Consider the following 13,088-nt stretch of genomic DNA (forward strand, 5'->3'; position numbering starts at 1 on the left):
TTCAGAGCGAGAGAAAGAGTGAGAGAGAGCAAGAAAGAGAGACACAGAGAATGAGACAGAGAGAGAGAGACACACACACACACACAGAGACAGAGACAGAGAATCAAGTCAAGGTGCGTGATGCGAGCAAGGTGTGCACAACACAAGTGGTTCCAGATGAGTGGCCGCAATCCTCAGCGTTGTATGACGTCACACAGCGCGTGCAACACGTCAGGTAGTGTGGCGCGACCTTTGGATCTACCTGCCACAGGTGGCACTGATCGCACCGCCCTCACAGGTTACACAGTCCTCGGGCTGAGTGTTCTCATCTTCCTTCTTTCCGGTGACTTGGCACTGCTCTTCTGGTTTTCGTCACTAACACTTTTCACGTGACTCTCGGCTATACTGGTCGCGGCAACATTCACAGGTTGCACACTGCGCGGGCTGAGTGTTCTCATCTCCCTGTTTTCCAGTGTCTCTGCACAACTCGTCTGGCTCTGGGCAAGTTGCACGTGACTCTCGGCGACTGGTCGCAGCAACATTCACAGGTTGCACACTGCCCGGGCTGAGTGTTCTCATCTCCCTGTTTTCCGGTGTCTCTGCACAACTCGTCTGACTCTGGGCAAGTTGCACGTGACTCTCGGCGACTGGTCGCAGCAACATTCACAGGTTGCACACTGCCCGAGCTGAGTGTTCTCATCTCCCCGCTTTCCGGTGTCTCTGCACAACTCGTCTGACTCTGGGCAAGTGGCACGTGAGTCTCGGAGACTGATGGTAAAAACGCCCTTTATCAGTCCGATACTCCGTACTGAACACTAGTCTTCTGGCTCTGTGCGCTATGCACGTGATTCTCGTGGCAAGCAACACCCTCACAGTCTTCTCTGAGAGTGTGTACAGGTGGGGGTAGAGGTGTGCGTATGGGGGGGGGGGGGGGATGAGGTGTGCGTATGGGGGGGGGGGGGGGGGGATGAGGTGTACAAAGCAAAGTTTGAGAGAGAGAGAGAGAGAGAGTGAATGAAGAGAAGATGTGAGAGTGTAGTGGGCCTGACGTTTTCCTGTTATTGCTGACAGTCATTATTTGATAAGGCATCACAGTTTATCGACGTGTCTCCACAATTATGGTTGTAGAGTAAATGCAAGTAGACACTGCAATCATTGAAACAAGAGGCCTGCCACACTCAATCACAGCAATCCCGTGAAAGTGAGAATAAGTGCTGAGAGCTGCAAAGACAGTCGGACAGAACTACGCAGAAAGCCTTTTGCTCCGGATCATTCGCTACAAAGATAACGAGGGTGATGTTAAAAAACCCAAAGTACTCAAAGTAATCTGCCAATCTCGGAACAACAAACAGTTTTGGAGGGGGGGGGGGGGGAGAGAGGAAACAGCAACTAACACGTTACACCAGCGGAATGCCCAAACTGACCCTGAACATAGGGAGTATTAATACTTCTTAGAAATGCGTCCGTGGGTTACAAACTCACAAGTACACTCCAACATTTCACACGTTTGCTGTTTGCTCTGACGCCATTCATGTAGCCATACTCCGTTTTCATGGGTTACACCTTACAAAGCAGAACAGTAGCAAGGACGGCAACACAACAGACATTGACAATGATCACGACGCCTCAGACAGACGACCAGCACAAAGTGTGGAAGTGACAGATCCCGTCATGAGAAGGCGCCGAGCATGACAGGGAGAAGTGGACGATGATTATCACCCAGGGGAGACAAATAATATCCTCACACATTCTCCGCCCACCCCCACCCCCCTTCCTCGGTGCCATGGGAATTGGAGGGGGGCTAAGCTGGTTTAGGAAAGGTCAGAACGTCCTATGCGAGCTGATCACGTCAGAATGATTGGCTGCCTGACAGGCACTCAACGCGTCTCTGTTCTTTCTTTTCTTTATTTGGTGTTCAACGTCGTTTTCAACCACGAAGGTTATATCGCGACGGGGAAAGGGGGGAGATGGGATAGAGCCACTTGTCAATTGTTTCTTGTTCACAAAAGCACTAATCAAAAATTTGCTCCAGGGGCTTGCAACGTAGTACAATATATTATTACCTTACTGGGAGAATGCAAGTTTCCAGTACAAAGGACTTAACATTTCTTACATACTGCTTGACTAAAAGCGTCTCTGTTTACCTTGCACAATAGCGATACAATACAATACAGTACGATACAATACAGTACAATACAATACAATACAATACAATACAAGACAAGACAAGACGTAGAGGTTACATACCGAGTCTCAGTGAATATTACAAATAATGGTCGAAGTTAGCGGATCATGAAAAATGCGAGCTTTAGCAAGCTTTTTCATGACCGCGAACCTAGTTTCCCTTTGCCAATAAAATCCAAACCATTTCAATACAATTGAATACAACGCAATACAATACAATGCGATACGATAACCTACAAAATCGTTTTGGGTTTTTTATTCCGAATGTTGGAACGTTTGCACGGTCTATCTGTTTATGGACTATTACCACCATCATCGTCCATCGTGGTCACATCGCCACAACATCATCGTCCATCGTGGTCACATCGCCACAACATCACTATTACCACCATCATCGTCCATCGTGGTCACATCGCCACAACATCATCGTCCATCGTGGTAATATCGCCACACCATCATCGTCCATCGTGGTAATATCGCCACACCATCATCGTCCATCGTGGTAATATCGCCACACCATCATCGTCCATCGTGGTAATATCGCCACACCATCATCGTCCATCGTGGTAATATCGCCACACCATCATCGTCCATCGTGGTAATATCGCCACACCATCATCGTCCATCGTGGTAATATCACCACACCATCATCGTCCATCGTGGTAAAATCGCCACACCATCATCGTCCATCGTGGTAATATCGCCACACCATCATCGTCCATCGTGGTAATATCGCCACACCATCATCGTCCATCGTGGTAATATCGCCACACCATCATCGTCCATCGTGGTAATATCGCCACACCATCATCGTCCATCGTGGTAATATCGCCACACCATCATCGTCCATCGTGGTAATATCGCCACACCATCATCGTCCATCGTGGTAATATCGCCACACCATCATCGTCCATCGTGGTAATATCGCCACACCATCATCGTCCATCGTGGTAATATCGCCACACCATCATCGTCCATCGTGGTAATATCGCCACACCATCATCGTCCATCGTGGTAATATCGCCACACCATCATCGTCCATCGTGGTAAAATCGCCACACCATCATCGTCCATCGTGGTAATATCGCCACACCATCATCGTCCATCGTGGTAATATCGCCACACCATCATCGTCCATCGTGGTAATATCGCCACACCATCATCGTCCATCGTGGTAATATCGCCACACCATCATCGTCCATCGTGGTAATATCGCCACACCATCATCGTCCATCGTGGTAATATCGCCACACCATCATCGTCCATCGTGGTAATATCGCCACACCATCATCGTCCATCGTGGTAATATCGCCACACCATCATCGTCCATCGTGGTAATATCGCCACACCATCATCGTCCATCGTGGTAAAATCGCCACACCATCATCGTCCATCGTGGTAATATCGCCACACCATCATCGTCCATCGTGGTAATATCACCACACCATCATCGTCCATCGTGGTAATATCGCCACACCATCATCGTCCTTCGTGGTAATATCGCCACACCATCATCGTCCATCGTGGTAATATCGCCACACCATCATCGTCCATCGTGGTAATATCGCCACACCATCATCGTCCATCGTGGTAATATCGCCACACCATCATCGTCCATCGTGGTAATATCGCCACACCATCATCGTCCATCGTGGTAATATCGCCACACCATCATCGTCCATCGTGGTAAAATCGCCACACCATCATCGTCCATCGTGGTAATATCGCCACACCATCATCGTCCATCGTGGTAATATCGCCACACCATCATCGTCCATCGTGGTAATATCGCCACACCATCATCGTCCATCATGGTAATATCGCCACACCATCATCGTCCATCGTGGTCAAATCGCCACAACATCATCGTCCATCGTGGTAATATCGCCACACCATCATCGTCCATCGTGGTAAAATCGCCACACCATCATCGTCCATCGTGGTAATATCGCCACACCATCATCGTCCATCGTGGTAATATCGCCACACCATCATCGTCCATCATGGTAATATCGCCACACCATCATCGTCCATTGTGGTAAAATCGCCACAACATCATCGTCCATCGTGGTAATATCGCCACACCATCATCGTCCATCGTAGTCACATCGCCACAACATCACTATTACCACCATCATCGTCCATCGTGGTCAAATCGCCACAACATCACTACCACCATCATCGTCCATCGTGGTCAAATCGCCACAACATCACTACCACCATCATCGTCCATCGTGGTAAAATCGCCACAACATCACTCGCCTGTGGTTCCGATCAGGCGATTGTTATCGATGAGGGATTGTCCAATCAACTGGAGCCCTCAAGGTCTGAAGGGTCCCACCGATTCTGGCACATAAACAACGCCACAAACAGTGTCATGTGTCAGAGTTATTGTCGTGAGTTGGCAATGCAATTTTCCCCACCGATACTGATCTCGTAGCTGGATATTGTTTTGTTAACCCTAACCCTAACCCCAACCTATTGGTTCTCTTCGATGATTACAGTGCTTCAGTAATACATCAATAATAAAAGGCACATGTAGCAGAAGAAGTATCAGGCTACTTCACAAATAATGTTAAGAATACGATTTTTCGTATCGATACCTCTTAGCTGAATTTTAGTTTGGTTGTGCCTGGATGTTCTTTTCCTGTGTTGGGAATGTGACTTTGCATATCGATATCTCCTAGCTTGGAATGTATTATTGCATATCGATATCTTGTCGCTGGATATTATTTTTGTTACGCCAGGTTGTTATATTGTTTGAGGACTGCAATGTTTGGATATTTCCGCCGTGCATTGTGGCCGCACTCTTTCAATATTATTGTCAACTCAGGGAATGTTTCAATGTTATTATCAACTCAGGGAATGTTTCAATGTTATTGTCAACACAGGGAACTGTTTCAATGTTATTATCAACTCAGTCAGGGAATGTTTCAATGTTATTATCAACTCAGGGAATGTTTCAATGTTATTATCAACTCAGGGAATGTTTCAATGTTATTGTCAACTCAGGGAATGTTTCAATGTTATTATCAACTCAGGGAATGTTTCAATGTTATTGTCAACACAGGGAACTGTTTCAATGTTATTATCAACTCAGTCAGGGAATGTTTCAATGTTATTATCAACTCAGGGAATGTTTCAATGTTATTATCAACTCAGGGAATGTTTCAATGTTATTATCAACTCAGGGAATGTTTCAATGTTATTGTCAACATAGGGAACTGTTTCAATGTTATTGTTAACACTGGCCGCTATTTCTGCCAGCATGGAGAGAAGCTGATCTCTCCCCCAGCGGACCCATCACGATCTGCACACAGACTCCGCTTGCCAGAGACACAGGGAATGCAGCGTGGGGGATGATGGTTGCACAATATCTGCTGTTTCTTGTGTGCACACAACACCTCGCGCTCAACTTTATCCTGCCGGAGGGAGCGCGCGAGATGCTTTTAGCAGATTGTCTGCACACCGTTATATGGAGCATATTCCTCTGTGGTGTTTGTGTTGGGACAATAAAGATTCGGAGAGAGAGAGAGAGAGAGAGAGAGAGAGAGAGAGAGAGAGAGAGAGAGAGAGAGAGAGAGAGAGAGAGAGAGAAAGAGAGAGAGAGAGTGTGTGTGTGTGTGTGGGGGGGGGGGGGGGGGGGGGCAAGACCCGCCTGATTAAATTCAGTAAACAAAATCAAACTTCGCCGAAATTCAGTGACTCAAACATTGTCAGTTCAGTCAATCGTCTGCAGGTAATTGAAGAAGTCATCGTCCTTAATGCAATTGATCATCATCATAGCCTATTTTCTGTTTCACTGGTACGAGGCACCTCACGTGTATTCCTGCTTTTCACTCCAACATAGGTCGTTATCCGACCATCGTTTCATCTGTCACCGCTGTTACATAGCCAGGTATCGATGTTTTGTTGTTACAAACAACATTCCATTTTGACAAATGTGTTATACCGGCTTTCTCCAAGTTTAGCATTCAATCACAAGTCCAATTCACCACCGCTCGAATCGAAGCATGGGCTGATGAAACCTTCTGCACCCAGTTGAACAAAGAAGACATATATATGTATTATACGCTGGCCTCTGTCCGACACCTGCTATGCCTGTCGTAGTACTTATATTACATATAGCTTTGTACGAACACAGAAAAATCAATTATTATGAAGAATCATGTTGTGTGTAATATTCACCGATATTTTCGAATCGATTTTTGTGTATGCTTCAAATTGCACGTGGACGCGTCTTAATTTTCAGCACATAATCAATTTTACTTTGTTTGCACAGGGTTGTTCGTCGTTTTTGAGAAATCCTGGCAGGAATGATTAATGCCGGTGCACAATGGACACCTGTGGGCGGTTCACGCTTGGCTGCTTTCACGCGGTAACAGCTGACAGACACTTCAAACATCCATCATAACCGACTTTTTTTCCTTGTTGTGCCAAAACCGAATTCTACGCAGAGCTTCGATTTACTCAGAAATGATAATGCCCATGTCGTGGTAATATGCAATCGACTGGGTAACGGACAGGCAAAAGGAGAATTGCATTCGATCAGTCACACCCTGAAGCAGGACTGCAGCCTTATTTATGCATATTACACACTGTGAAAGAGTGAAAACTGTGCTTGATACCCCTTTACAATAGGACAACATGTCCCAGACACTCTCTTCAACATGTCCCAGACACTCTCTTCAACATGTCCCAGACACTCTCCTCAACATGTCCCAGACACTCTCTTCAACATGTCCCAGACACTCTCTTCATCATGTCCCAGACACTCTCTTCAACATGTCCCAGACACTCTCTTCAACATGTCCTACAGACACTCTCTTCAACATGTCCCACAGACACTCTCTTCAACATGTCCCAGACACTCTCTTCAACATGTCCCAGACACTCTCTTCAACATGTCCTACAGACACTCTCTTCAACATGTCCTACAGACACTCTCTTCAACATGTCCCACAGACACTCTCTTCAACATGTCCTACAGACACTCTCTTCAACATGTCCTACAGACACTCTCTTCAACATGTCCTACAAATTGACCTCCGGTTTAGGACTCTCTCCCACTTTCGTAAGATCTCATTTTTCCAGATTTTGGAAAGTCTAAAAACAGTGTTAAACTGCGTTTCAGTCGAATCCTCACACAATGATTACATCTATTTGAGACCGACAACGCCCCCCCCCCCTCCCCCTCTGCATTATAAGGACATTTTTGTCCCAGACTCTCTCTTCATTGTGTCATTATTACATTTACGTTCGTTTTACAACTCATTTCCACTTTCGTAATACCTCATTCTTTTCTCTCCACATTTTGGAAGGTCTAACAACAGTGTTGAAAACTCAAATCTGTTTGAGTCCGACACCGACACCCCCCCTCATTAGGACCTCTCTTCGGTGTGTCATTACATTTACCTCCGTGTTACGACATAATTTCCACTTTCGTAAGAATTCATTTTTTTCTCAAAATTTTGGACAGTCTAAAAACAGTCTTAAACTGACTGCGTTCCACCAGTCAAATCCTCACACAATGATTACATCGTTAACTATGCATATCACTGCCCTGAATTGGCACGATTTATGGCTAGACTTGACGAGCCAAAGTAATATTGCGGCGTGTGGTTTGGTCAATCCACTCCTGGCTGTGAGCCATATTCGTGAACTATTAGCAACACCTTGTGATGTCATTTGCACTACACCTGTACAGGTACTTGGCTCATACACTCACATCAACTTCACACAATATCCCAAGCAAAGCCAGCCGGTGTATTAACCACACGCACAGTTTGTGTTCTTACTGAAACTATTTTCGTCAAAAGATTAAATCAACAGAGAAGCAAAGCGCGCATTTGGACAAAAGTGAGACCACAGAATTTTGTTTGTTACCACTGACAGAAAGACAAACAACATACGTTTACCCAAAGAAAAACAGCACATTCTTTACCACAGAAAAACAAAACAAAACACCAACAACATTTTTCGCCAAGTTAATCCAAAAATAACTATTGTTTGCCATGGCCTAGCTCTCCAGAACACATCTCAACAGGTGAATCTGATCAGCACCGTATCATCAACTTACGCCGTTCCAGTTCCAGCAAAAGACTGGTAGGGCAATGGCGTCAACAGAGAGGCAGCGTCAGCCGGTCTACCACAATCAGGTTATCAGGCTACCGCTCAGCCGAGTGTCACTCCATTACGCGGAGCCAGGGGGAGATTAGATGGGAGAGGCTCTGAACAAGTGGCATCAGATGGCACCACTGTGGCGTCATAGGTCGAAAACTATGAAACACAATGCCCCACAATCACTGATCTCTGTATCTATCACAAGAGCATTTCGGGTCTCTGAGAGCAAAGTGTCACTCGATTACTTAATTTACTACTACTAGTAGGATCTAGAATAGTGTTAACAGGGCAGGGCGGTAAACAGCAGTATCAGGTGGCACCACCATGGCGTCATAGGTTCGTTCACTATGAAACAAAATGCCCCACAATCACTGGTGTATATATGACAAGAGCAATTGTTCCGGTCACCTTTGAGCAAAGTGTCACACCACTATACCAGGATCCAGGATAGCGCTAACATGGCAGGGTGGTTGACAGTGGCACCAGGTGGCACCACTATAATATCTTCCCGACACAGGGTATCATGGCACACAATCACTGGTACCTACAACACAAACTATCCTTCTAGTCTTCTTGTCACTTTCTTTCCAACACAGCTTTCAAGTTTGCTCAACACTTACAAGAGGAAGTCCGAAACTGCAGGACTTACAATGTCACAGCAGCCAAACTGCAGTTAAATCCCAGCTGTGAAGTATTGTCTAACAAGCGGTTCCTCCTCAATGTAGGAAAAAGCTGATGACATTCACTCCCTGTCTGTAGGTAAGCTAGATTTGAGGTGTGAAAGGTGTGTGTTCAGTGCGGCCTAACACCTTCCAGTTGGCTGTTCACAGCATGATGTCTTTGGCACCGTCCATAATCCACCGCCACACTTTACTTACTTCAAGGGCTTGCCTCCAATCTCCGTAAGTTGTTCCACACAAGTTTTTCCCACTGGGCACTGAGCGAACTAATACCATTTACTTCAAGGGCCTACATCCAATACGGACCCGTATCTATTTAAACAAATCCCTGATCACTAGTTGTACAGGTTGTATTAACTTTGGAACGGTGAACAGGCCCTCACGGACCTCAACCGCTGATCAAGTCAAGTCAAGTCTTACTGTCCTCAACGCACAGTAAAGTGAGAAACAATGATTGCACCGAACAACAATGATTGCACCGAACAACAATGATTGCACCGAACAACAATGATTGCACCGAACAACAATGATTGCACCGAACAACAATGATTGCACCGAACAACAATGATTGCACCGAACAACAATGATTGCACCGAACAACAATGATTGCACCGAACAACAATGATTGCACCGAACAACAATGATTGCACCGAACAACAATGATTGCATTGAACGACTCCTGCACGTTGCGTGTCGTGCGGTGAAGTAGTGAAGTAGTGAAGTAGTGAAGTGGCGAGAGAGGTGACAAGCCCGCGAAGGGTTCCCCAGTTCCTGGCCTCCAAGGATATTTGTAGCCTGTTCATTAGCGTAACAGCTTGTGCCCTAGCTCAACAATACTTCTACATGTAGACATGCAAGGTTACACAACAGGGCGTCAATTATTGCTGGCTTGTTTCATTGAATTGCGTGCACATATGAGTCTTGATTAACTCTGGCATGGCACTTTTTTTTTCTCTCTCTCCCAAATATGACACTATTCAAAACCTGATGACAATGCTTTATCTGTACAACGTATCCCCGCGTGAAGTGTCTAGTGAAGTTGTATGCTCAAATCGTTCATTTCTAATAAAACAAAATCGTTGATTTCATCTATGCAAACTAAGTTTAGAGAAACAGTCTCTGTTGCGATCAAAAATCTACAATCTCAACATTATACTCACCACTGACACAGGGTTAAATCTAAACACTTCAGAAAGGGTCCTGAGCTCATTCCGTTTGATGAAAATCCTTTGAAGTTGATTCTGAGCAGGTGTCTCGCTCGAAATCACATCGCGAACAAGTGTAGATAAGTGTTTTTCAAGTCTCGCCTTCAAGTGATGATTGGTGTGGTGCCCGTGCTTTGACTCACAGTCAGCACCAGGTCTGGCATCCGGGGATTGGCGCTGACACACCTTGCATCCTCTCGGGTATATCCCTGGTTCAAAGCGAGTCCATGACTCATTACACAAGCCTTGTGAAGCCTCGTGGATCTTGTGATTCAAGTCAGTCATTCAACTCTTACCAGTCTCCACTCTGCGGTTAATCACCGATCTTGTGATTCAAGTCAGTCATTACACACGCCTTTTGAAGCCTAATCAACTTACACTTCATCGCTCATCTTGTGATTTGTCCGTATGCATTACACGATTCTTGAAAGACTTCACTTTACGGTTAATTATCCATCTTGTGATTCAAGTCAGAAATGTGTTACACAACTCTTCCTAGTCTTCACCTCATTGGCCGTCTTCACTTTGCGGTTAATCGTCCATCTTGTGATTCGAAGCAGGTTACTGATTAGTTACACAACTCTTTCCGGTCTTTCCTTTATGGTCAATCGCCGATCTTGTGAACTTCCGCTGATCTGAATCGATTAACGAATCATTTAACATCCATGTTTCCAGCTTCAAAGAAGTCAACGCTTTTAAAGCAAAGCAAGGCAGCCTGCTCAAGTGTCCTCCTCGTGTGCTTTGTGCTGATCCAAACCAATGACAAGAATCCCAGCACATCCATCAAGTTGACTTGAAAGAAGCGCACCGCTTAAACACATCTCATGATGTCCTGCAGGCGTGACCTTCTTACAGAAGACTTCCCATGACTACACATACTCTCCTTCGTCTCTGCAGGACCAGAAGGGAACCGCAGCAGACACAGGAAGCGACGTTTTCATCGCATCCATCGTTGCATCTTCAAAGGCCGCTATTTATGAGAGCCAAGACTCAGGCGATGTTATCGGAGGGCGAGATTCATGCGGCGCTCAGATAACACCTCACTGCAACCATTTTCTCTGGCTTCAGCACTGGAGCGATGTTTACATCCACACGACAATGAAACTTTGGTTGAGTAAGTTTTTGAGTAAATCTTGAGAATTAATCACTTATTTAAAGTATTCAGAACGAGTTGCGTATCTCTAGTATTCCTTGCCTGGAGAGCTGATAACATCTTGGCCCGCACAATTAACACACGTTGTTTTTGTTTCTGCACACACTCTGATGAGGAGTCGTGGCACCAAGCATGCCGACATTCAGGTCAGCAAATAGGACCCTTTTCTCCACTAACTGGGAAACACAAATACGACAGAACATCACTCACAGAAAGGTAAACATCCACATTTAACAATAAACAGAAATGGTTTGTGCATATGTACATTTTGAAGATAACCCAAGTTCCTTTTATAGCGTAACTGCAAGTACAATCTGATGATCGGGTTCTCGACACAAGAAACACAAAAAAACACAACCCGGGGGACCGCGACACACAGAGATGAGAACAGTAGAACAGTAAAACAACGCCATAATGACATATATATATATATATATATATACACACAATCTCGACAGTATAACAAAGCCTCGTGACTAAAACAACGCCATAATGACATATACTCACAATCTGGACAGTACAACAAAGCCTCGTGACTGAAACAATGCCATAATGACATATATACAATCTGGACAGTATAACAAAGCCTCGTGACTAAAACAACGCCATAATGACATATACACACAATCTGGACAGTACAACAAAGCCTCGTGACTAAAACAACGCCATAATGACATATACACACAATCTGGACAGTACAACAAAGCCTCGTGACTAAAACAACGCCATAATGACATATATATATATATACACACAATCTGGACAGTACAACAAAGCCTCGTGACTAAAACAACGCCATAATGACATATATATACACACAATCTGGACAGTATAACAAAGCCTCGTGACTAAAACAACGCCATAATGACATATACACACAATCTGGACAGTACAACAAAGCCTCGTGACTAAAACAACGCCATAATACCCAATATATACACACAATCTGGACAGTATAACAAAGCCTCGTGACTTCAGATGTGAAAACACTAGTTCCTTGAGAACTCCAGTTGTGGTCAGACCACAATGACCAGAGATGTGAAATAGCACTAAGATAGTACTGCGTACCGTCAAGGGAATGGAATGGAAGGAATATTTTTGTCCTATAGGCAATTTGTTGGCCTATGGTGTAATATGAATTTTTTTTTAATTAAAAAAAAAAGGAAAAAACCCGTCAACAGAGACATTATTCAGGGTTCCAGTCTTGTTCCTGGAGTAGCCCAGCTGTGGTGAGAAGACAATGTCTGTGAGATGGTGACAAGTTACATAGAAACAAGGCCGTATCAAACATAATGTCTGTGAGATGGTGACAAGTTACATAGAAACAAGGCCGTATCAAACACAATGTCTGTGAGATGGTGACAAGTTACATAGAAACAAGGCCGTACCAAACACAATGTCTGTGAGATGGTGACAAGTTACAGAGAAACAAGGCCGTACCAAACACAATGTCTGTGAGATGGTGACAAGTTACATAGAAACAAGGCCGTACCAAACACAATGTCTGTGAGATGGTGACAAGTTACATAGAAACAAGGCCGTATCAAACATAATCTACAGCGTAGAATACCTTTGGTAGTACTGCGTATCGTCGAGGGATGCTGACAGAAAAATCAGGACATTAAAACAAGGCCAAAGTGACATACAAAGAATGTGGAAAGTACAAGAAAGTCTCAGGACTTAAACGGAAAGGCTCCAGTCTAGTTCCCTGAGTACTCTAGAGCACGAGAAAGTAACCAACCGGGTGGGAGCCAGCCACGGTTT

The 13,088-nt window shown here is 44.9% G+C and overlaps 1 protein-coding gene across 1 annotated transcript in view; it reads right to left on the reverse strand.

Annotated features, from left to right (window-relative positions):
• LOC138960467 (uncharacterized) overlaps positions 1-13,088 on the reverse strand; it is a 143,433-nt gene that overhangs the window by 65,026 nt on the left and 65,319 nt on the right. The window lies entirely within an intron of this gene.

The sequence above is a fragment of the Littorina saxatilis genome, linkage group LG2, assembly GCF_037325665.1.
Source record: "Littorina saxatilis isolate snail1 linkage group LG2, US_GU_Lsax_2.0, whole genome shotgun sequence".
NCBI classification, from domain to species: Eukaryota; Metazoa; Mollusca; class Gastropoda; order Littorinimorpha; family Littorinidae; genus Littorina; species Littorina saxatilis.